Genomic DNA, 27,581 nt, shown 5'->3' with positions numbered 1-27,581 from the left:
AAAAAAAAAAAAAAAAAAAAAAAAAAAAAAAAAAAAAAATGTTGAATATTGGCCCCCACTCTCTTTTGACTTGTAGAGTTTCTGCCAAGAGATCTGCTGTTAGTCTGATGGTCTCCCCTTTGTGGGTAACCCGACCTTTCTCTCTGGCTGCCCTTAACATTTTTTCCTTCATTTCAACTTTGGTGAATCTAATAATTATGTGTCTTGGAGTTGCTGTTCTTGAGGAGTACCTTGTGGCATTCTCTGTATTTCCTGAATTTGAATGTTGGCCTGCCTTACTAGGTTGGGAAAGTTCTCCTGGATGATAGCCTGCAGAGTGTTTTCCAACTTGGTTCCATTTTCCCTGTCACTTTCAGGCGCACCAATCAGACGTAGATTTGGTCTTTTCACGTAATCCCATATTTCTTGGAGGCTTTGTTCATTTCTTTTTACTCTTTTTTCTCTACACTTCTCTTCTTGCTTCATTTCATTCATTTGATCTTCAAAATCACTGATACCCTTTCTTCCACTTGATCGAGTCAGTTACTGAAGCTTATGCATTTGTCAGGTAGTTCTTCTGTCATGGTTTTCATCTCTATCAATTCTTTTATGGTCTTCTCTGCATTGATTATTCTAGTTATCCACTCATCCATTCTTTTTTCAAGGTTTTTAGTTTCTTTGCACAGGGTGCGTAGCTCCTCCTTTAACTCTGAGAAGTTCAATCGACTGAAGCCTTCTTCTCTCAACTTGTTTAATTTTCTTCTTAGGTGGGGAAGAAAAGATGAATATCTAAGTGATTTTTTAAAAATTTTTCAACTAATCATATGCTTTTCAGTGACCCTTCCAGCTTCTGTTTTCAGAGTTATTTTCCTTCCTCAATTCTTTATGCATTTTGCAGCTCTATGGTGGTAATGCCCTCCCTTCAGGAATTACCTATGCTAGTTTATGTTTTGCTGTTTTCCTGCCTTCTAAGGCAGTTCCTGTGCATTGGACATCTCTGTAGCTTCCAGGAAATTATTAGTGTTATCTTCTCTCCTTTTATTTTTGCCTCTGTGGGTTATATTTTGATGCTTTCCACCAGGGTTCAGATTATAAACATTAATGTCTAATTCATCATGTAAGTAGAAATGTTGTCTGCTTACTTCTATTACTCATATCAGAAATAAAGTTCCTTTTCCAAATCTCAAATCGTCCAGACATAAGTACATTGTTGAATTCCTAACTGCTGGAGTTCCCAGAGAGCAAATCAGGATGGGTTAGAGAAAAGTATTTTTCACCAAGTGATACAACAACAGAAGTTTTAAATATCTGAAAATTTCTGAAATTTCAAATGCTTTAGCAAAAGTGTGTATGTGTTGGGGGATGGGTGTAGAGGGACATCTATTACACTGTCTCTGTGTTCCAATACTCCTCACACAGAGCAATGCCATGCACTCATGAAAGCCTGTGATTAGTGAGTAGTTTCTTCCTCAGTTCAGTTCTCCATCAAAATGCACCCATTCAAAGTTTCAGTCTCTCAAAAATCTGGCCTTAGTAGGTATTATTAATTAAATATTATAATAATTTAAAAATGATAATTAGATTTTTATTCATCAGGCCATGGGATAATTTCTTTTTGTGAGGTTAACATAGTGTCAAAAAAGTGTCTCATTCTCAAATAAATTTGTCAGATTCTTTTAACATGTTATCATTAAGGTGGAAAATAAAAGAACGTAACAAGAAAGTATAGAAGAATAATTAAAAGAGGTTGATAGGGCTTGACTTTGGCCCCACCCAAATCTCATCCTGCATTGTAGCTAATATTATCCCCACCGTGTTATGGGAGGGACTCAGTGGGAGGTAATGAAATCATAGGGACAGGCTTTTCCTGTGCTGTTCTCATGATAGTGAATATGTCTCACAAGTTCTGATGATTTTATAAAAGGCAATTCCCCTGCACTTGTTGTCTTCCCTGCTGCCATGTAAGATGTGCCTTTCTTCCTCTTTCACCTTCCTCCATGATTGTGAGGTCTCCACAGCCATGTGGAACTGTGAGTTCATTAAACCTCTTTTTCTTTATAAATCACCCAGGCTTGGGTATTTCTTCATAGCAGTATGAAAATGGACTAATATGGTAAATGGGTACGAAGAGTGGGGTACTCCTTTTAAGATACTTGAAAATGTGGAAGTGACTTTGGAACTAGGTAACAGGCAGATGTTGGAACAGTTTGGAAGACAGGAAAATGTGAGAAAGTTTGGAACTTCCTAGAAATTTGGAGGGCTCAGAAGACAGGAAGATGTGGGAACGTTTGGAATTTCCTAGAGAGTTGTTGAATGGCTTTGACTGAAATGCTGATAGTGGTATGGACAATAAAGCTGAGCCAAGGTGGTCTCAGATGGAGATGAGGAATTTATTGTGAACTGGAGCAGAGGTGATTCGTGCTATGCTTCAGCAAAGAGTCTGGTGGCATGTTGCCCCTGCCCTAGAGATCTGTAGAACTTTGCTAGAGAGAGATGATTTAGGGTATCTGGCAGAAGAAATTTCTAAGCAGCAAAGAGTTTAAGAGGTAACTTGGGAGCTCTTAAAAGCATTCATTCGGTTGTATTCATTCACAAAGATGTGGTTTGAAATTAGAACTTATGTTGAAAAGGGAAGCAGAGCATAAAAATTCAAACAATTTGTAGGCTGATGATGTGATAAAAAATAGAAACGTATTTTCTGAGGAGAATTTCAATTCAGCTGTGGAAATTTGAATATGTAATGAGGAGCCAAATGTTAATCACCAAAACAATGGGAAAAATGTTTCCAGTGCTGTCAGAGGTCTTCACAGCAGCCCCTCCTATGAGGCCCAGAGGCCTAGGAGGAAAAAATAGTTTCCTGAGTTATGCCCAGGGCCTGGCTGCTTTGGGCAGTCTTGGGAATTGGTGTCCTGCATCCCAGCCTTGGTTTAAAGGGGCCAGCATAGAGCTCAGACCATTGCTTCAGAGGGTGCAAGCCCCAATCTTTGGCAGCTTACACATGATATTGGGTACACAGAAGTCAAGAATTGAGGTTTGATAAACTCCTCCAAGATTTCACAGGACATATGGAGATGCCTGGATGTCTAGGAAGAAGTGTACACAGGGATGGAGCCTAGATACCCCCATTGTATCAAGGAAGTACCTAGCTTGGTTTTGATTTTACAGGCTCATAGGCAGAAAGGACTTGTTTTGTTTCAGATGAGACTTTGGACTTGGACTTTCGGGTTAATACTGGCATGAATTAAGCTTTGGAGAACTATTGGGAAGGCATGATTGGTTTTAAAATGTGAGGACATGAGATTTGGGAGGGGTCAAGGGTAAAATGTTATGGTTTGGCTGTGTCTCCACCCAAATCTCATCTTGAATTATAGCTCCCATAATTTTCATGTGTCGTTTGAGGGACCTGGTGGGAGGTGATTGTATCATGGTGGTGGGTTTTTCCCATGCTGTTCTCACAACAGCGAATAAATTTCAGGAGCTCTGCTGGTTTGATAAAGGGCAGCTCCCCTGCACACACTCTCTTGCCTGCACCATGTGAAAGGTGACTTTGCTCCTCTTTCACCTTCTACCATGATTGTGAGGCCTCTCCAGCCATTTGGAACTGTGAGTCCATTATATTTACTTTTCTTTATAAATTACACAGTCTTGGGTATTTCTTCATAGCAATATGAAAATAGGCAGATATAGAGATGTAAATGGTTTTAGCCTAAAACCCCAAGTTTACAATAATGTAACTCACATCTACTATGGAAAATTGACTTGTACTGGGAAATGCAGTTGACTTTTGAAAAATGTTAGACCAGACATCCAGGACTTCTGAATTCGGAGAAGTATTTCTGCCTTCTATTTAAAGGCTTTTTTGAATTTATGCTTCCTACCTTCAAGGAACTCATATGTAAGATATATGTAAACTGCTGAAGGGTGATATCGTTTTTGAAATGATGTGTGTATCCTTTCTAATATTTAGGAAATCAAGGTAAAAACATCAGTTAAGAACATGGGTTTGGTTTCAGAAGGAAATAATGCTGGTCACATTTAGATTCCACCAACTAATACCTAATAACAATGGACAAGTCATTTAATCTTCTTAAACACAAATGTTATTATCTGTAAAATAAGAATAAAACCAATTTTCTGAGTTTCTTAAGACCACATGAAATAATGTATAACTATGTAGAAATAATACACATAATGATCATTTGTTAAATTATATATTTCTCAACAGTACTATTTTTATTACTAGTATTATTTATGAAATAATAAAATAGAACAAATCAGACTACAATAAAATATTTTATTGGAAGGCCTAGAGAATAAATCAGTCTCTATTACCCACACCCATAATAACTCCTTAATAATTCTAAGATTTCTTTATTTCACAGCTAAGCTTCTTGATAAAGAATGGATATGTGATCTACATTTCTATACTTTGCATTACTTTTCAACCAGCTCCAGAGAGCTCTTACCTCTATCATTCCCCGAAAACATGTTTGCTAAGGTCATCAGTGACCTCCATGTTGGCAAACCCAGTAGAAATATTTTTCTTGCTGTCTTACTTGAGTTTTAGCAGCATTCAACACAGCTGGACCCTTCTTGTCTTTCTCTATGTTTTTGATTTCTTTTTCTTACTCTGACCCCAGCTGAAAGCAGTATCTGTTGCAATGATGTGCAGTTCAAGAGCAGAATGGAGGCCTGGCATAGTGGTTTGTAATTCTAGCATGTGGCACACTTGTAATCTCAGCACTTTGGGAGCCTGAGGCATGAGGATAGTGTGAGGCCAGGAGTTTGATACCAACTTGGGCAACTTAGAGAAACTCTATCTCTACAAAAATTAAAAAAAAAATAGCTAGGCATGGTGGCTTATGCCTGTATTTCTAACTACTCAAGAGGCTGAGGTGGGAGGATTGCATGAATCAAGTAGTTTGAGGCTGCGGTTAGTTACGATCTTGCCGCTGTACTCCAGTCTGGGTGACAGGACAAGACTTTGTCTCTAAAATATAAAATAAATTTAAATTTAAAAAGAGAGCAGGATGAGGTTACTAAAAAAAGAAAGCTAGCATTCAAGATAAAGTAGATTTATATTCACATTTATCTACATCATTTGACAAAAAATTATTCATGATCTACCATGTACCAGACACTGTTCTAGCCACCCAGCAGTTTGTCCTTAGCCTCTTCTTTTTCCATTCTACATCCCAGGAGATATCATTCATTTTAAAGGCTACAATGCTGAAATCCATATGTCCAGCCTTACCTGCTTTCTGAGCTTCTGACTCACATATCTATCTGGTTCCTGGACATCCTCATTTGGAAATTTCATAAGTAAACTCAAAGTCAACCTCTTGAAAAACAAATCATCATTTATAAATCCATCATCAATCTGAATCTGCTTTTCTTCTGATTCCCTATCTTAAGGAATTTATGGCATCAGCAACCTCCCAGGAACTCAGGGTAAACACCTGGGAATTTTCTTTGACTTGTCCTCCTGGTAATCAGTTCAATGCAGCAAAAAGTTTAGTCTATTCTATTACCTTAGAGCATCTAAAATTCGTCGACTGAATTCACTTATTTATTCATACTGCATTTGTTAAATTCCTTTTTGAACCAGAACCTGTCCTAGATTCTAATATGTGAGGTGGTAGATATGTAATTGGCTTGATTGTGGAAATCATTATGCAAGGTATACATATATCAAACATCAAGCTGTACACCATATATTTTATACCCACACATACACAAGCACACACACACATATATATATACACACACATATATATATGCACACACTAATATATACACACACAATATTTTCTTTGTCAATCATACCTCAATAAAGCCACAGATTAAAAAATAAATCAATACTTCTCAAACCGTCTGTGGTAAAGGATCTTGTTTCTTTTTCAAAATTTTTAATCAGTCATGGGTAGATTCTTTTGAAAACTACAATTAAAATCAATTACTAAACTAATAAAATGAAAAGACATACAAAATACAAGTTTAAATCTTTCATTATTAGACTCAGTAAATATAAAATTCCTCATCAAATTGTTATAAAAGGTTTAAAATGCTTCTCTCAGTCTGTATGTATTATGTTGCAGACTGATAAAGTTTGTAAATTGGTGTCATCCACGGACTACACTTTGAATGGTACTGAGGAGAAAGAGCCTGATTTCTTTTCATTTTCTAAAACTGTAGGTTAAACAATAAAATACCATTGTACACCTATTAGAATGGCCAAAATACAAAACACTCTCAACAACAAATCTGTGAGTCACAGGAACTCTCATTCATTGCTGGTAGGAAAGAAAAATGCTACAGCCACTTTGAAAGACAGTTTGTCAGTTTTTTAATAAGCTAAACATATTCTTACCATGTGATCCAGCAACCGTGCTCCTTGGTATTTACCCAAAGGGGATGAAACCACATAAAAACTTGTACATAGGTGTTTATAGCAGCTTTATTCAAAATTGCCAAATCTTGGAAGCAACCAAGATATCCTTCTGTAGGTGAATAGATAAAGAAACTCTGGTACATCAGGAATACGGACAATGAAACATTATTCAGCACCAAAAATAAATGAACTATGAAGCCATGAAAAAGAAACATGAAAAAAAAAAAAAACCTTAAAGGCATATTAATAAGTAAAAGAAGCTAATCTGAAAAGGGTACCTGTGGTATGATTTCAACTATATGACATTCTGGGTAAGATGAAACTACTATAGCAAAAAAAAAAAAAAATCTGTGGTTGCCACTGTGTATGATACTACTATGGTAGATTCATGTCATTACTCATTTGTATAAACACATAGAATGTACATTATCAAGAATGAACCTAATGTAAACTCTGGATGTTGGGTGATTATGATACATCAATGTAAGCATACCCATTATAACAAATATGATATTCCACTAGAAGATTTTGATAACTAGGGAGGCAATGCATATGTAGGGGAAGAGAGTATATGGGAAATCTCTGTAACTTACCCTCAATTCTGCTGTGATCCTAAACATACTCTAAGGAAATAAAGTGTGTGTGTGCATGTGTGTGTGTTTGTGTGTGTTGCCATGAATTAATGCTGAAACTGAGAAATCAAATAGTAGATGAGCATGTAAATAGAAAAAACAGGATTTCTGTTTTCCCTGTTCCCAAGTATCTTTCAAGAGTTTGTGTATTATTTGTGTCACTTCAGATTTTTCCATGTATTTTCAAGCATATTTATTTCTATATAAAAAGATGAGATTGTAGAATGCATATTCTTCTGTAATGTGCTTTTTATTTAATTAAACATATTTTGAGAACATCTTTATAAAGACATAAAAATCTTCTTTCTTTTAAAATGCTGGATAATATTAGACTGACCCACAGAAAATTGCCAATATTCAATTGCTTTTCACCTACAAAATGGCTATTTCAAATGGTCCAGTGTTATATTTTATTGTGTGACCACACTATGATTGGCTTGGACAATCTTATGTTGATGGATATTTTGGTTGATTTCAGTATTTTATGTGTAACATCTTTTTATTTTTCATCTTTTTAAATTTTTATTTATTTATTTATTTTTTATTATTATACTTTAAGTTCTAGGGTACATGTGCATAATGTGCAGGTTTGTTACATATGTATACTTGTGCCATGTTGGTGTGCTGCACCCATCAATTCGTCATTTATATCAGGTATAACTCCCAATGCAATCCCTCCCCCCTCCCCGCCCCATGATAGGCCCCGATGTGTGATGTTCCCCTTCCCAAGTCCAAGTGATGTCATTGTTCAGTTCCCACCTATGAGTGAGAACATGAGGTGTTTGGTTTTCTGTTCTTGTGATAGTTTGCTAAGAATGATGGTTTCCAGCTGCATCCATGTCCCTACAAAGGACGCAAACTCATCCTTTTTTATGGCTGCATAGTATTCCATGGTGTATATGTGCCACATTTTCTTAATCCAGTCTGTCACAGATGGACATTTGGGTTGATTCCAAGACTTTGCTATTGTGAATAGTGCCGCAATAAACATACGTGTGCATGTGTCTTTATAGCAGCCTGATTTATAATCCTTTGGGTATATACCCAGTAGTGGGATGGCTGGGTCATATGGTACATCTAGATCTAGATCCCTGAGGAATTGCCATACTGTTTTCCATAATGGTTGAACTAGTTTACAGTCCCACCAACAGTGTAAAAGTGTTCCTATTTCTCCACATCCTCTCCAGCACCTGTTGTTTCCTGACTTTTTAATGATTGCCATTCTAACTGGTGTGAGATGGTATCTCATTGTGGTTTTGATTTGCATTTCTCTGATGGCCAGTGATGATGAGCATTTTTTCATGTGTCTGTTGGCTGTATGAATGTCTTCTTTTGAGAAATGTCTGTTCATATCCTTTGCCCACTTTTTGATGGGGTTGTTTGTTTTTTTCTTGTAAATTTGTTTGAGTTTTTTGTAGATTCTGGATATTAGCCCTTTGTCAGATGAGTAGATTGCAAAAATTTTCTCCCATTCTGTAGGTTGCCTGTTCACTCTGATGGTAGTTTCTTTTGCTGTGCAGAAGCTCTTTAGCTTAATTAGATCCCATTTGTCAATTTTGGCTTTTGCTGCCGTTGCTTTTGGTGTTTTAGACATGAAGTCCTTGCCCATGCCTATGTCCTGAATGGTACCACCTAGATTTTCTTCTAGGGTTTTTATGGTATTAGGTCTAACATTTAAGTCTCTAATCCATCTTGAATTAATTTTCGTATAAGGAGTAAGGAAAGGATCCAGTTTCAGCTTTCTACTTATGGCTAGCCAATTTTCCCAGCACCATTTATTAAATAGGGAGTCCTTTCCCCATTTCTTGTTACTCTCAGGTTTGTCAAAGATCAGATGGCTGTAGATGTGTGGTATTATTTCTGAGGACTCTGTTCTGTTCCATTGGTCTATATCTCTGTTTTGGTACCAGTACCATGCTGTTTTGGTTACTGTAGCCTTGTAGTATAGTTTGAAGTCAGGGAGCGTGATGCCTCCAGCTTTGTTCTTTTGACTTAGGATTGTCTTGGCAATGCGGGGTCTTTTTTGGTTCCAATTGAACTGTAAAGCCGTTTTCTCCAATTCTGTGAAGAAACTCATTGGTAGCTTGATGGGTATGGCATTGACTCTATAAATAACTTTGGGCAGTATGGCCATTTTCACAATATTGATTCTTCCTATCCATGAGCACGGTATGTTCTTCCATTTGTTAGTGTCCTCTTTTATTTCACTGAGCAGTGGTTTGTAGTTCTCCTTGAAGAGGTCCTTGACATCCCTTGTAAGTTGGATTCCTAGGTATTTTATTCTCTCTGAAGCAATTGTGAATGGAAGTTCATTCATGATTTGGCTCTCTGCTTGTCTGTTACTGGTGTATAAGAATGCTTGTGATTTTTGACAATTAATTTTGTATCCTGAGACTTTGCTGAAGTTGCTTATCACCTTAAGGAGATTTTGGGCTGAGACAATGGGGTTTTCTAAATACACAATCATGTCATCTGCAAACAGGGACACTTTGACTTCTTCTTTTCCTAACTGGAAAACTTTTATTTCTTTCTCTTGCCTGATTGCCCTAGCCAGAACTTCCAGCACTATGTTGAATAGGAGTGGTGAGAGAGGGCATCCCTGTCTTGTGCCAGTTTTCAAAGAGAATGCTTCCAGTTTTTGCCCATTCAGTATGATATTGACTGTGGGTTTGTCATAAATAGCTCTTATTATTTTGAGGTACGTTCCATCAATACCGAATTTATTGAGCGTTTTTAGCATGAAGGGCTGTTGAATTTTGTCAAAAGCCTTTTCTGCATCTATTGAGATAATCATGTGGTTCTTGTCTTTGGTTCTGTTTATATGCTGGATTACGTTGATTGATTTGCGAATGTTGAACCAGCCTTGCATCCCAGGGATGAAGCCCACTTGATCATGGTGGATAAGCTTTTTGATGTGCTGCTGAATCCGGTTTGCCAGTATTTTATTGAGGATTTTTGCATCAATGTTCATCGGGGATATTGGTCTAAAATTTTCTTTTTTTGTTGTGTCTCTGCCAGGCTTTGGTATCAGGATGATGTTGGCCTCATAAAATGAGTTAGGGAGGATTCCCTCTTTTTCAATTGATTGCAATAGTTTCAGAAGGAATGGTACCAGCTCCTCTTTGTACCTCTGGTAGAATTCAGCTGTGAATCCATCTGGTCCTGGACTTTTTTTGGTTGGTAGGCTATTAATTATTGCCTCAATTTCAGAGCCTGCTATTGGTCTATTCAGGGATTCAACTTCTTCCTGGTTTAGTCTTGGGAGAGTGTAAGTGTCCAGGAAATTATCCATTTCTTCTAGATTTTCTAGTTGATTTGCGTAGAGGTGTTTATAGTATTCTCTGATGGTAGTTTGTATTTCTGTGGGGTCGGTGGTGATATCCCCTTCATCATTGTTAATTGCGTCTATTTGATTCTTCTGTCTTTTCTTATTAGTCTTGCTAGCGGTCTGTCAATTTTGTTGATCTTTTCAAAAAACCAACTCGTGGATTCATTGATTTTTTTGGAGGGTTTTTTGTGTCTCTATCTCCTTCAGTTCTGCTCTGATCTTAGTTATTTCTTGCCTTCTGCTAGCTTTTGAATGTGTTTGTTCTTGCTTCTCCAGTTCTTTTAATTGTGATGTTAGAGTGTCAATTTTAGATCTTTCCAGCTTTCTCTTGTGGGCATTTAGTGCTATAAATTTCCCTCTACACACTGCTTTAAATGTGTCCCAGAGATTCTGGTATGTTGTATCATTGTTCTCATTGGTTTCAAAGAACATCTTTATTTCTGCCTTCATTTCATTATGTACCCAGTAGTCATTCAGGAGCAGGTTGTTCAGTTTCCATGTAGTTGAGCGGTTTTGATTGACTTTCTTAGTCCTGAGTTCTATTTTGATTGCACTGTGGTCTGATAGACAGTTTGTTATAATTTCTGTTCTTTTCCATTTGCTGAGGAGTGCTTTACTTCCAATTATGTGGTCAATTTTGGAATAAGTGTGATGTGGTGCTGAGAAGAATGTATATTCTGTTGATTTGGGGTGGAGAGTTCTATAGATGTCTATTAGGTCCGCTTGTTGTAGAGATTACTTCAATTCCTGGATATCCTTGTTACCTTTCTGTCTCGTTGATCTGTCTAATGTTGACAGTGGAGTGTTGAAGTCTCCCATTATTATTGTATGGGAGTCTAAGTCTCTTTTTAAGTCTCTAAGGACTTGCTTTATGAATTTGGGTGCTCCTGTATTGGGTGCATATGTATATAGGATAGTTAGCTCTTCCTGTTGAATTGATCCCTTTACCATTATGTAATGGCATTCTTTGTCTCTGTTGATCTTTGATGGTTTAAAGTCTATTTTATCAGAGACTAGGATTGCAACCCCTGCTTTTTTTTTTTGTTCTCCATTTGCTTGGTAGATCTTCCTCCATCTCTGTATTTTGAGCCTATGTATGTCTCTGCATGTGAGATGGGTCTCCTGAAGACAGCAGACTGATGGGTCTTGACTCTTGATCCAGTTTGCCAGTCTGTGTCTTTTAATTGGAGCATTTAGTCCATTAGCATTTTAGGTTAATATTGTTATGTGTGAACTTGATCCTGCCATTATGATATTAACTGGTTATTTTGCTCGTTAGTTGATGCAGTTTCTTCCTAGTCTCGATGGTCTTTACATTTTGGCATGTTTTTGCAGTGGCTGGTACCGGTTCTTCCTTTCCATGTTTAGGGCTTCCTTCAGGGTCTCTTGTAAGGCAGGCCTGGTGGTGACAAAATCTCTAAGCGTTTGCTTATCTGTAAAGGATTTTATTTCTCCTTCACTGATGAAACTTGGTTTGGCTGGATATGAAATTCTGGGTTTAAAATTCCTTTCTTTAAGAATGTTGAATATTGGCCCCCACTCTCTTCTGGCTTGTAGAGTTTCTGCCAAGAGGTCTGCTGTTAGTCTGATGGGCTTCCCTTTGTGGGTAACCCGACCTTTTTCTCTGGCTGCCCTTAAGATTTTTTCCTTCATTTCCACTTTGGTGAATCTGGCAATTATGTGTCTTGGAGTTGCTCTTCTCGAGGAGTATCTTTGTGGTGTTCTCTGTATTTCCTGAATTTGAATGTTGGCCTGCCCTACTAGGTTGGGGAAGTTCTCCTGGATGATATCCTGAAGAGTGTTTTCCAACTTGGTTCCATTTTCCCCCTCACTTTCAGGCACCCCAATCAGACGTAGATTTGGTCTTTTTACATAATCCCATACTTCTTGCAGGCTTTGTTCACTTCTTTTTCTTCTTTTTTCTTTTGGTTTCTCTTCTCGCTTCATTTCATTCATTTGATCCTCAATCGCTGATACTCTTTCTACCAGTTCATCATGTCAGTTACTGAAGCTTGTGGATTTGTCACGTATTTCTTGTGTCATGGTTTTCATCTCTGTCATTTCATTTATGACCATCTCTGCATTAATTATTCTAGCTGTCAATTCTTCCACTTTTTTCAAGATTTTTAGTTTCTTTGCGCTGGGTACGTAATTCCTCCTTTAGTCTGAGAAGTTTGATGGACTGTAGCCTTCTTCTCTCATCTCGTCAAAGTCATTCTCCGACCAGCTTTGATCCGTTGCTGGCGATGAGCTGCGCTCCTTTGCAGGGGGAGACGCGCTCTTATTTTTTGAATTTCCAGCTTTTCTGCCCTTCTTATTCCCCATCTTCGTGGTTTTATCTGCCTCTGGTCTTTGATGATGGTGACGTACTGATGGGGTTTTGGTACAGGTGTTCTTCCTGTTTGATAGTTTTCCTTCTAATAGTCAGGACCTTCAGCTGTACGTCTGTTGGAGATTGCTTGAGGTCCACTCCAGACCCTGTTTGCCTGGGTATCAGCAGCAGAGGTTGCAGAAGATACAATATTGCTGAACAGCGAGTGTACCTGTCTGATTCTTACTTTGGAAGCTTCCTCTCAGGGGTGTACTCCACTCCACCCTGTGAGGTGTGGGGTGTCAGATTGCCCCTAGTGGGGGATGTCTCCCAGTTAGGCTACTCAGGGGTCAGGGACCTAGTTGAGCAGGCAGTCTGTCCGTTCTCAGATCTCAACCTCCGTGTTGGGAGATCCACTGCTCTCTTCAAAGCTGTCAGACAGAGTCGTTCGTGTCTGCACAGGCCTCTGCTGCTTCCCCTGTTGTTTTTTCATCTTTACAAACTTTGAATTAATATCACTTCTGTCACATTCCTCGGCATGATAAAGATAACAGGTTTTTTTCTAAACGTTTACATTTTTATCAGAAACTAGAAACACAAATAGAATGGATTTAAATATGTATATATTTAAATATGTATATATTTAAATACATATATATATGCTTAAGTTGATCATTAGCCTTGAGGAGCCTGCATCTTATCACTATTGAAAGAACGGTATTAATATTATGCAGTTCTAAAGCCATTGTAGTCACAAACTAATAGTTTCACTTGTATAAATGCAAATTACTTCAAGTATCAGAGGAAGTAGTCATAAAGTTCATCATCATCAGCTCATATAGAAGAAAGACTAAAAAATCTCTATGCAGTCAGCAAAAACTGGTAAATAACTAGCAATAAAGAGTATTGTAATATAAGCTTTAATATGTGTTTGCTACCAATGAAATGGTCCAAAATAAATATCTGAGAAAATGGCAAAACATGATATTTCCTATTTAAAAACAGCAGCTAGAAGAATGTGTTTATTACATGAGCAAAATCGAACTGAAGGAATTTATAAAGTTCATATCTTCCAAACTACAAGACCTAGATCTCAAGGCACTTGAGAAACATATGTCTAATCAGAACTTGGTTTTTATTATCCCAAATTTATTTTTCTCTCCACTTCATGGTGACATAGCTAATGCTTGCTTTTTATTCTCTATGCAAAAAGACAAAAATTAAAGTTTTAGTAAAAGGGCTGGAAGCTAATCAGTTTTCCAATTTTTTGAGGTTGCTTTTATTTTATTTTTTTGAAATCAAACAAGTACTGGAAAAAATCATCTTTTCTGTTATGTGATTGTCTTAAGAAGAAAGTATCATTGAATCCACTTGGCACCTGATAGACCTTCTGTTGTAGGTAGATTTTAAGTAAAAATGAACCCAAAGTTCAGTATTTTCCATTTCCCGTCGTTACAAATTAAAAAAAAAAAAATCTATTTTGAAATTGTTAAAACATGTGCTGATTGTCTTGTGTCACAAATGTTTACACTCTTAACCCAGCAGCTGCTAACTCAAGACTTTGTTGACACTATTTGTAATGTTTGCATTCAAACTATTCAGGAAGCTATATTGTGAAAATATTGTCACTGTGATGTTTAGTCATGATTCTAACGATCAAAAGACATTGAATTTTTGAATAATAGCTTGTTAAATAAAGAAAATTGAAAATTACCTTGTTATCCAGAGTTACCAAAATTATTTTAAGTTTCACAGGAAATGCAATTGGCTCTGGTAGATGAAGCTTTTTTGCCTTTTTATTTTTATTTTATTTTGTTTTTACAGATTTAGGAGTTACAAGTGCAGTTTTGTCATAGGGATATATTATGTAGTAGTGAAGTCTGGGCTTTTAGTGTATGCATGACCCAATAGTGAACATTGTCCCAATAGGTAATTTTCTAACCTTCACCCCCTTCTTACCCTCCCAGCTTTGGAGTCTCCCATGTTCATTATATCACTCCATATGTCCACATGTACCCATTGTTTAGCTCCCACTGGTAAGTGAGAACATACAGTTCTGGTTTATTTCACTGAAGATAATGGCTTCCAGTTCCATCCATGTTGCTGCAAAGAATATGGTTTCATTCTTTTTTTCTGGCTACGTAACATTTCAGGGTGTGGGGGTGTGTCTATATATATATATATATATATAGCAATATACATAATGCAATATATATGCAATGCCATATATATATGTGTGTGTGTGTGCAGCATATATATATGCAGTCATCCATTAATGGACACTTAGATTGATTTCATGACTTTGCTATTGTGAATAGTGCTGCAAGGACATGAGTATAGGTGTGATTTTAAATATAATAATTTATTTTCCTTTGGCTAGATACCCAGTAGTAAGATTGCTGGATTGAATGGCAGTTATATTTTTAGTTCTTTGACAAATCTCCATGCTGTTTTCTAGAGACTGGACTAATTTACATACCCACCAACAGGGTATCAGTGTTCCTTTTTCTCCACATTCTTGCCAATATGCGTTGGGTTTTTTTTTTTTTTTTTTTTTTGACGTTTTAATGATAGCCATTCTGACTGCGGTAAAGCAGCTTTGAAATTGCTCTACATCTAGGACATTATTGATGAAGTTTAGGACTTACAGGTACTGAGAGTCGTGGTTTGAGTGGTTCTTTCTCCTCCTTTCTAGATCAGAGTGCAGATACAGCAGCAGACACACTTTCTTTCACCCTTGTCTGTGAGGAAGAAAGCTTCCATATTGTGAGAACGTCTATGGAGAGGGGGCCATGAGGCAAGGAACCACGGTGTCCTCTGGAGGATGCAGGTGGCTTCTAGGAAATGAGAGCAATATTTCATCACCATTCAAAAAACAAGCCAGGGCTCTTAGTTTAACAGTCACAAGGAAATAAATTCTGCTTACAACCTGAATAAGTTTAGAAGTGTTTCATTGTCAGATGAGTCTACATGTTAGAACCAAGTCCTAGACAGCACCTGAATTACAGTTTTGCAAAGGAATCAATTAAGTAACAGGCAGAAACTGTGAGATAATAAATGTATATGATTTTTTTTTTTTTTTTTTTTTTTTTTGACGGAGTCTCCCTCTTGTTGCCCAGGCTGGAGTGCAATGGCACAATCTTGGCTCGCTGCAAGCTCTGCCTCCCAGGTTCAAGCAATTCTCTTGCCTCAGCCTCCTGTGTAGCTGAGATTAAATGCATGCACCACCACGCCTGGCTAATTTTGTTTTTTTTAGTAAAGACGGGATTTCTCCATTTTGGTCAGGCTGGTGTCAAACTCCCGACCTCAAGTGATCTGCCCGCCTTGGCCTCCCAGAGTGCTGGGATTATAGGCGTGAGCCACTATGCCCGGCAGTATATGATTTTTAAGCTATAAGTTTGTACTAGCTTATTCATGGCAGTAGAAAGTTTTGATTTCCTTAAAGATAAATATTACAAGGAAATAATGTAGGGCATGCAATTATGGAAAAAAATAAGAAAAAAGAGGCACTAAAGATTGGGAAATGCTGATTCAATGCAACTCCTAACTTTATTTATTTGTAAGATATCTGAGGCCTATAAAAGTTACTTGTTATAATATATAACTAGATAGCAACAAAATTAGCAAAAGAACAAGATCTGTGGCATCTGTCTTTGATTGTAAGCTTTATGTGGTCATGGTTGTTAACTATCTTTTGCAGGATCCAAAAGCACTACATTCATGATTATCATTTACTGGTTTTATTTTCAGTCAATCACTGCACTTTCCATATTTAAAGTTCAGACTATTCAAGGACTCCATGATGCAAAGCTTTATCTTTTAATTTGCTACATGTTTCAGATCATAGAGGAGAAGGTTGAAGGTAGCCAAGAGCAATGTTAATTGGTCCCTTTATTTCAGTTAGAGGCAGAAAGGAAAATCAGTCCTAGACAGGCTATAACAGGAGCATTGCGTGGCATATAATTCTATGTATATTTTTCCCAGACCTGGGATAACGCAAAGAAGATGAGAGGAATAGAAGGTGGTATGGCTGCAATAAAACACAAAGGAATAAAAGTCAATGTATTTCACTTTTAATACTAGCTCTAACGAGCTGGACAAATGTTCTCTAGGTCTCCATTTTATTTTCTTTTAAATATAAAAAAAATGGGAAAGAGAAATGTAAGTTTCCATTATTTCTTTCAATCTTAGAAGGTTTTGTCTATCATAAAATAAATGAGAATTTTACTTATTTTTTCTTATTTGTGGATCCTAGAGTATTGAAACAACATTAGATATATAAACTAGTATTCTCAAAGGATTGTGAAATTGAAGAGAGGGCAATAAAATTAGCAGATCAATAAAGAGAAGATTTTAAATATTCAATAGAACCTCAGTAAGACAATATCAAAAGATGTAACGTATTTATAAATGATGTTCCAGAGGGAGAGAGGAAAAATAATTGGGTCGAATATTTTTTAAAACATATGGCTGGATTTACCAAATGGGTAAAAAATATCTAATTACAAATCCAAGAACATCAACAAATCATAGCAGAAAAATATTTTTTAGAATAACTGCATCTAAGTACATTATAATCAAAACTCAAAATATCAAAATTTTTAAAAATCCTAAAGAGATTCAGAGAAAAAAGACATATCACATGCCGGAGAATAATAAAACAATTGTTACTATCTTTTTGTCACAAACAGATCCAGTTAGAAAAACATGAAACACCATCTTTAATGTGTTGTGGGAAAGAAATATGCAAACCTGAATACTATGACCAGTGAAAAATATTCTTCAAAAATCAGGTAGAACTAGAGACATTTTCAGATAAATTTAAGTTGAAAAATATGTTGCCAATAAATTAGCAATACAAAAAATATGAAGTGAAAATTTCAGAAAGAAATTATGGTACATTGAAAAAAATCCTCAGATCTATATAGATTAAAGAGCACTGAAAATGGTAAGTGTATAGACAAATTAAAAAAATCACCTTTTTATGATGTCTTAAATTACTCAAAAGATAACTGAATGTTTAAAACAAAAATAACATTTTACTTATGTATTTAATATAAATATGGACATATGTACAACAACATATAAAATATTGGCAACATACGATGACACATTACAAAACAGAGGGTTAAATTAAGAAGAATAATATAAATTGTAAAATGACTGTATTGATCTAAAAATGATATCGTAAACCTTAAAGCCATCTAAGCATCTTTACTAAAAACCAATAGAGGAAATAAATGGATTATTTAAAAGTGCTTGATTACTTCAAAAGAATCCAAGAAAAAAAGAAGAGAGAATGGCACAATTAGAAAGAAAATAGCAAAATCTGAAACTCAAAACCAGTCATTTCAAAAATTACATTGAATACTATGTGATTAAATACATAATAATATATAAAGAGCATAAATAACTTCATAGAAAAAATCTAATAATCTGATCAAAAATGGACAAAAGATTTGGATGACATTTCTCAAAGCAATATATGCGAATGGCAAACAGACATATCTATGAAAGATGCTCAACATCAATGATCATTAGAGAAATGCAAATCAAAACTACAATGAGGGATCACTTTATCCCAGTTAAAATGATTTGTATCCAAAAGACAGGCAATACAAATGCTGGCGAGGATGTGGAGAAAAGGAAACATACGTACACTCTTGGTGGGAATGTAAGTTAGTACAACCATTATGGAGAACAGTTTGGAGGTTCCTCAAAATACTAAAAATTGAGCTACAATATGATCTAGCAATCCCACTGCAGGGTATATACCCAAAAGAAAGGAAATCAGTATATCAAAGATATCTGCACTCCTATGTTTGTTGCATCACTGTTTATAATAGCTAAGATTTGGAAGCAACTTAAGTGTGCATCACCCAGTAAATGGATAAAGAAAATGTGGTACAAATACACAATGAAGTACTATTCAGCAGCCATAAAAAAGTGAGATCCAGTCATTTGCAACAACAAGGTTGGAACCAAAGATTATTATGTTAAGTGAAATAAGCAATACCTAGACAGATAAACATAGTGTGTTCTATGTATGGGATCTAAAAATCAAAACAATTGAGCTCATGGACATATAGAATAGAAGGGTGTTTATCAGAAGCTGGGAAGGGTAGTGGGGGCCAAGGGGAAGGTGGGGATGGTTAATGAGTACAAAAAATAGTTAGAATGAATAAAACCTACTATTTAATAGTACAACAGTTGACTATAGTCAATAATAACATAATCATACATTTAAAAATAACTTAAAATAATGTAAAGAGTGTGATTGGATTGTTTGTAACTCAAAGGACAAATGTTTGAGAGAACAGACACCCTATTCTCCATGATGCACTTACTTCACACTGAATGACTTTATCAAAATATCTCATGTATACTATAAATATATATACCTACTATGTACTCAGAAAATTAAAATTTTTTTAAAAAGAAATTATTTTTTTAAATAAACAACACTCCAAGAGAATATAAATATATTCGTTGCAATGTTTGTTCCCTCCAGAGTAGCTGGGACTACAGGCACCCGCCACTATGCCAGGCTAAGTTTTTTGTATTTTTAGTAGAGATGGGGTTTCACCGTGTTAGCCAGGATGGTCTCAATCTCCTGACCTCGTGATCTGCCTGCCTCGACCTCCCAAAGTGCTAGGATTACAGGCGTGAGTCACCACGCCCGGCCCAAACTATATTTTAACAAAAGATACAACTCTGTGTTGTCTACAAGAGACATAATATGCCTATAGTAAGCATAAAGAAACTAGTGTAATTAACTTCAATCCAAGTAGACTTTAAATTTAAAAATATCATAGAGAAGGGATATATTTCATAATAAGGAAATTCCATAAGAAATATGTAACAACATTGAAGATATATGCAAATGATAATATAATTTTAAAACATGTAAAGAAAAACTGACAGAAAAATAAAGGTAGAAAGAGACATATTCAGTTGTAATTGGGAATTTTAACATTCCTCACTAAGTAGTTAGTAAAATAGCTAGATAAAAAAAAATAGTAAGTAATACAATATTTGAAAATACTATAAATAGACTTGTAATTACAATTTATAGAGAATGATATCCAATTATTGAAGAATACATAATTTAAATTTACATTGAATGATAACAAGGATACGCCTTATGTTTGGAAATAAAATGTGTCACTCAATCTCATATGACTAACATTGTAGTATATCTGATCACAATAGAATTAAAGTAGAAACCATTAGAAATATCCAGAAAATCTACAAATATTTAAAAGGTATCACAATTGAGTATAACTTATATGTCAAAAAGACATATAATAGAAACCATAGTTTCAACTAAAAGACACTAAAGTTATACCATATCAAAATTTATGGAAAACAGCTAAAACTGCTTACAGAGAAATGTGCAGCTTTATATTCTCATATTCGTATCAAAGAAAGGCTCAAAATAAATATCTACATCTGGCAAAATAAATGTAAGCTAAATTCATATTAAATGTAAGGAAGCAAATAATAATGGTCAGAGTAGAGAACAGTAAATTAGAAAGAAACAGAAGAAAAACTTAGTGCTAAAAGTTGCTTTCTTTATCAGATATGTAAAATTGAAAAAATAAAGAGACGGTACTGCTAGACATTTTATACATATTAAAAGTACAATATGTAATAAACAAATGTATGCCAATAAACTTAACAATTTAGAAGAAATGGATTAAATAACTGAAAAAGAAAAACTTTTCATAACTCAGGAAAAATAAATAAATCTGAATAGTTTTATACATCATAAAGAAATGAAATTCTTAATCCAACATCCTTTCACAAAGAAAATTTCAGGCCCAGATGGTTTTTCAGGCTAGTTCTGTTACACATTTTTAAAAATGTAATCCTGAACTTTAATCTTTTATCAAATACTAGAGGATAAATCCCTCATTGATTTATTTTATGAAGGCAACATAACCCTAAAGCCAAAATATGATTAAAATATTATTAAAAATAGAGCAATACCCTTATGAATGTAGATACATATATAACAAAGGGAAAGATAAATAAATCAAATTCAGTAATACATAAATAGAATAATATAATATCACTAAGTAAAATTTACAAATTAAAAATCAGTGTAATTAACTAACAATATAAAAGAGGATACCCATAGGATCATTTCTATAGTTGCAAAATATGTGGGTTTTTTAAAATTTTTATTTTTATTTTAAGTTCTTGGGTACATGTGCAGGATGTGCAGCTTTGTTACATAGGTAAACGTGTGCTATGGTGGTTTGCTGCACCTATCAACCCATCACCTAGGTATTGAGCCCAGAATGCATGAGCTATTTTTCCTAATGCTCTCCCTCCCCCGACCCCGCAGCCCCCAACAGGCCCAGTGTGTGTTGTTCCCCTCCCTGTGTCCATGTGTTCTCACTGTTCAGCTCCCACTTAAAAGTGAGAACATTTGGTGTTTGATTTTCTGTTCCTGCATTAGTTTTCTGAGGATACTAACCATAGATGGTTTCCAACTCCATCTATGTCTGGGATCTAATTCAACTAAAGAGCTTCTGCACAGCAAAAGAAACTATCATCAGAGCTGACAGGCAACCTACAGAGTGGGAGAAAATTTTGCAATCTATTCATCTAACAAAGGTCTAATATCAAGTATCTACAAAGAACTCAAACAAATTTACAAGAAACAAAAAATGACCCCATTAAAAAGTGGGCAAGGCACATGAGCAGGCACTTCTCAGAAGACATTAATGTGGGCAACAAACATACAAAAAAAGCTCAACATCACTGATCATTAGAGAAATACAAATCGAAACCAAAATGAGATACCATCTCCTGCCAGTCAGATTGGCAATTACTAAAAAGTCAAGAAACAACAGATGCTGGCGAGGTTGCAGAGAAATAGGAACACTTTTACACTGTTGGTGGGAGTGTAAATTAGTTCAACCATTGTGGAAGACAGTGTGGTGATTCCTCAAAGATCTAGAACCAGAAATACCATTTGGCCCAGCAAGCCCATATAGGAATATAAATCATTCTATTACAAAGATACATGCACACACATGTTCATTGCAGCATTATTGACAATAGCAAAGACACGGAATCAACCCAAATGCCCATCAAAAGAAGAAACACAAAGGAAATATTTGTCATTGTGGAATTGTTCTGTCTTTATTGGTATATTATACAGATTATATATATACTTTTATTTTTCTCTTTGAGACAGGGTCTTTCTCTGTCACCCAGGCTGGAGTGCAGTCATGCAATCTCGGCTTATTGCAATCTCCGATTCCTGGGTTCAAGCAATCCTTCCACCTCAGCCTTTCAAGTAACTGGAACTATAGCTATGCACCACCACACCTAGCTAATTGTATTTTTTTGTAGAGATGGAGTCTCACCATGTTTCCAAGGCTGAACTTACACTCCTGAGCTCAAGTGATCCACCCACCTTAGCCTCCCAAAGTGCTAGGATTACTAGTATGGGCCACAGCACCTGGCCAAATAGTCTATATTTTATAAATATTTAACAAATATTTTTGTCAAAACTCATTTGATTTTACTCCTAACGTGAGTGCATTTTATTGCATGTAGATTTTATATTAATTAAAAAATATTTTAAATATGTATTTCTCATTACATAAAATACAGGTTGGCTGGAGTCTCAAATCTATGTTATGTTACTCTTTAACTCTAGCTGATGGAATAGGTGTCATTGGAATGTTGCTAATGCTGGAGATAAGTAAAAAAAAACAAAGGTGTAGCAAAACTTTCATGGCTCATAAAACTAACTTCATGGAGGAAAAACATATAATATTTGTTCATATCTTGTTGAGCAAATGTGGTAGGTAAAATTTTAACCCCATCCCCACGATTTCCCCCAAGATTTCTAAACTTAATCCCTGGGAATGTAAATATGATGATACATTGCATTTGTGATTATGTCACATGCCAAAAAGGTATTTTTGTCATGTGACATAAAATCCTACTATGTGTCTAGAAAGAGGAGGACCAGCTTACTTGTGAACAATACTGACTATAAAATATCTTTATATAAAATATCTTCACCAGATGACAACATGCATATATTTTCTCCATTTTGTATTTCATTTATTGGATTATATAGTCCTTTCTCCTTGAATACCCTTCTGCTGCTTCTAACAACAATTTAGTGTCATTATTTTCTCTTGGGGGATTTTGGTGCTCAATTGCTTGAAAAGGGCAGTCAGTGCTTCTTGGCAGCAGAAAAATTAGGCAGGGCTCTAACTCTGAATACTAAATTAGGACACTGAGGATATTTTTAACAGGTGTACTTTCCATTCAGGTAAGCCCAAGGTTGATGCATTTTGTTCTGTAAAGGTACAGATAGTAAACATTTTATGCTTTGCAGGCCATATGGTTTTTGTTGTACCTACTCAACTCTGCCATTGTAGCTTGAAAGCAGTCATAGACAATACGTTAACAAATGACCATGGCTGTGTTCTAATAAAACTTTATCTACAAAAGGAGACAGTGAACTAGATTTGGCTCTCTGCCATAGATGAATGATCCCTGAATTAAGCCATTAATTTCATAGACTCTTAGAGTTCTATAAGACCACAAGATTAATCTCTAATACTTTATCTTATGGAAATGGAAACTGGGTCTGAGGGAAAGAAAATTACTCTGCCCAAACTCACAATACTAATTAGGGAGTAACTCTGACCTGGAAACTAGATATCCCAACTCACTGTTTAGTGAGTAGCCACTGCATTGTACTGAATTTACATTTTTCCTGATTGAAAAAAAAAAAGCAGTTGCGTTAATCTTATTTTTCCATATCTCCTTTATATTCATCTTGAATGTTTAATTTCTTCTTTTTACTACAAAAGTAAATAATTTCTAGTTTACTCAGATGAGACTGGAGAATACATTTTGATGCCTGAATATAGGAATGAAAAACTCAAAACCTCTTGATTCAACTGGACACTGAGGTTTCTATTGCTTATGGTTTCCTGCCTCATGGGTGATCTCTTAAAACAGATTCCACTTAAAGTCTCAGTGGTTCATTTATATGAAGGTGTCAGCAAAATGATTTCATATAGTTTTTAGTCTTTCTTGGACTCCACTTACACATATTTTAGATTGTTAGAGGCTCTTCCACTAGTTATTCACTAGTTATTTACATTCTATTTGGTTTTTTACTTTTTATTCCCACATGCTTCTGTATAGTTAATGCTTATTGACCTTTAACAGGTTTTCGAGTTCAATGATCTTTTCTTCTGCAGTGTCTACGCTAGTATCAAATTTATCCAATGTTCATTGTTTTCTTCCTTGCTTTGTTTTTGTTTCTTTTTCTATCATAGATAAGGTATTTTTTTTACTTCTAGAATTTTGACTTGATTGTTTTGTACAGATTCCAATTCTTTGCTGAAAATATATATCTGTTCATCTATTCACTTTATCTTTTCCTTTAAGTCCATGAACATATGTAATTATTTTAAAAATCTTTCCTCTTAATTCTAATACTTGTGGCCTATTTCATATTTTTAATTGTAAACAAGATATTGTATATAAAGGAATAGTGGAATTTGAAGTGTACTACTATTTCATTTTTCTGTTTTTCTCAGAAATGGTGAGTTCTTTTGATGTGTCTGGCAACTAAGGTGAAGTGTCAAATTAATCTGCAACTGAGCTTTACTTTTAATAAGATTGAATTTTTGGTTAGCCCAACCACCAATTAGTGTGCTACTGTGGACCCTTCTTGGGAGTGGCTAATTTCTTTTATCTTTTTAAGTCTGGTCTAAGATGTGGTTGGTTAATGTTTTCACCTTCAGAATCAGCAATAGTGGTCCCTTGCTCTAATTAGCATAGTGAGAATGTTCAAGCCTGCGGATACTTTTTATTCTTTTCAGCCTTGCATTCCTGGTCATTTACTGAGGCAAAATAAAATTGTAAATAGTCAGATTAAAATGATTATTTTTCTTTGGGAGGCTGAGGCGGGTGGATCACCTGAGGTCAGGAGTTCGAGACCAGCCTGACCCACATGGAAACCCTTGTCTCTACTAAAAATACAAAATTAGCTAGGCATAGTGGTGCGTGCCTGTAATCCCAGCTACTTGGGAGGCTGAGGCAGGAGAATTGCTTGAACCCAAGAGGTGGAGGTTGTGGTAAGCAGAGATCGCACCATTGTCCTCTAGGCTGGGCAACAAGAGAAAACTCCATTTCAAAAAAAAAGAAAAAAAGATGATTATTTTTGCTTTTACTTTTACTAGACTCTGAACTCCATTCCTCTCTACCTTCTTCACCAATGCTTGTAGCTTGACCTTGTTGATCTCTCTTAACCTGGCATATTCTCTGGAAGGCATTCTTTTGCCCACACCTACATCTGCCATTTCCCACAGGAAAAAGCCAGAACTTTTTTCTCACTTATGAAGGGCTCCTTTTTTTTTCTGAAATGAGTTATCGTGGGCTTTCTTAAATCCACCATTTTTTGAGAGCCTTGCATATAAGTATGATGTCTGTTAAATTGTATTTTTTCAGTGTTGAAATAGTCTGAATATATGTCCCTGCCAAGTAGCATGTTGAATTGTAATCCTTAATGTTGGAGAAGGGGCCTGGTGGGACGTGACTGGATAATGGGGCTGGATTTCTCATGAATGTTTTAGCATCATCCACATGGTTCTGTCTTCACAATAGTGAGTTCTCACGAAATCTGGCTTTGTAAAAGTGTATGACACTCCCACCACTCCACCTCTTGCGCCTGGTCCCCCCACCTTGCTCCCACTTACACCATGTGAGAGGCCTTCTCCCACTTCACCTTCTGCCCTGAGTATAATCTCCCTGAGGCCCTCCAGAGCAGATGCCAGCACCATGCTTCTTATACAGCCTGCAGAAGTGTGAGCCAATTAAACTTCTTGTCTTTATAAATTACCCAACCTCAAGTATCCTTTATAGCAGTGCAAGAACAGCTTAACACAAGTGTTAAAATCCTTTTACATCATAACTTGACACAAAATTAACTTTACCCACTCCTATGTTGTTTTCTTGAGTGCCCATTTGCTGTTATCTAGTTTGTGTATCTAGTTTCTCCAGTCTGTTTCATTTTTTATGACTTACAAACATCTGACTAATCCTACTTGTGTTTCATTTGTTTGTCATAGTCAATAGGCCAGGACACTATAGAGCATTGGGTCTTTCTTGGTTTCTGGGACTCTCAGATAAAGTTTTGGGCTTGCATGTCTTTTAGTATTTTCTGTTTGACATCCATTTTATAATAGTTTCTCTCAAAGCAGGATCCGATGTTAACATTGTATGTATTTGATTTATTGTGGGAGAGTTCTCAAGAGAAACTAGTAGGATGAAAGGAACATGATAGGAATGCTGAGGGGGCAAGTAGTAGTGTGGTTTCAGATGAATTTAAATTCAACATGATCCTCAAATGATTTTTGGAGTCTAAAATGCCTCTGTCCTTTTGGAAGCAAGGGGAGGAGGATGACACCTAACCCCCAAGCTTCTTGAGGAAGGCAGCTGTAACCTCTCAGGAGCAATCTTGAGGGGGGAAATGCAGGTATGAGGAGATATCAATCAATGACCTCACAGCAGCTTCGGGACTGGTGCCACAGCAGAGTCGGTGATGGAAATATGGGGAACTAGGTGGGACACAAATAGAATTCTGCTAATGTTTCTAATTCTCCTTTAATTACACATTGCTATTGAACTCTCCTGGGAATAATCCATAAGCAGAAAAAAACTCTCAGTATGGAAAGGCTATTAAAAGATCTAGAATACTAAAAATTAATTGTCCAACACAGGTTTTTTCTACCTTCGTGTAGGGGAAGCTTACTGAAGAAACTTTAAAAACAAGGAAAAAAAAAACCCAATGCATGGAAGCATTATTATTCTACCTCATGCAGAAATCCAAATAGTGTAGTGTCTTGAAACAACAGTATCTGAACCAGAAGAAAGGTCAGGGCACAGTTTTCCTGCTTTATTGAGCAACACTGTCTATTTAATCATCTGGGGTCAAAAGGGATCTGACTATTTGCCTATTTATGCTGACTTGGGTTAAACCAAAGTGTCAAGTTTTTTCATGGATCACGACCCCCTTAGCCAGTTTTTAGAACTCTTGTTCCTAAATGAGGAAACCACCTTGGATGGTTATTCAAAAATAAAACTTTGAGCTTTTTTCTTAATAGATTATATTTTAACTTCCTAAATAAGTACACATGCAGTTTAATAACAATTTCTTGTTGAGTAATTTCTTGTAAGCATCAATCACACAAAGACTGAGAGTTCCAGAGACAATTTATCACATAGTTCCCTTAAAGTCTGTGGCCCAGTTTTGATGAAGAATAAGGGTATATAATGAATTTTCTGTTTACTGTTGTCAAATGGTGGAGCAGGACAACACTTTTAAACTATCAGATCTCATGAGAACTCACTATTATAAGAATAGCAAGGTGGAAATCCACCCCCATGATCCAATCTCCTCCCACCAGGACCCTCCCCCAACATTGGGAATTACAATTCAACATGAGATTTGGGTGAGAACATAGAACAAAACCATATCATTCTCCCCTTGCCCCTTCCAAAATCTCACATCCTTCTCACATTTCAAAACACAATCATGCCTTCCCAACAGTTCCCCAAAGTATAACTCACTCCAGCATTAACTCAAAAGTCCAAAGTCTAGTCTGAGACACAGCAAGTCCCTTCCACTTATGAGCCTGCAAAATCAAAAACAAGTTAGTTACTTTCAACATATAATGGGGGTAAAGGCATTGCATGAGCACTCCCATTCCAAAAGGGAGAAATAGGCCAAAACAATAGGGGTAAAATCCACACGCAAGTTCAAAACCCAGTAGGACAGTCATTAAGTCTCAAGGCATCAAAATAATTGACTTTGACTCCACATCTCACATCTTCAGCATGCAGATGCAAGGGGTGGGATCTCAAGGTCTTGGGCAGCTCCACCCC

This window comes from Piliocolobus tephrosceles, chromosome 13, assembly GCF_002776525.5.
Source record: "Piliocolobus tephrosceles isolate RC106 chromosome 13, ASM277652v3, whole genome shotgun sequence".
Lineage (NCBI taxonomy): Eukaryota > Metazoa > Chordata > Mammalia > Primates > Cercopithecidae > Piliocolobus > Piliocolobus tephrosceles.
Note: the sequence above shows the minus strand (reverse complement) of the source record.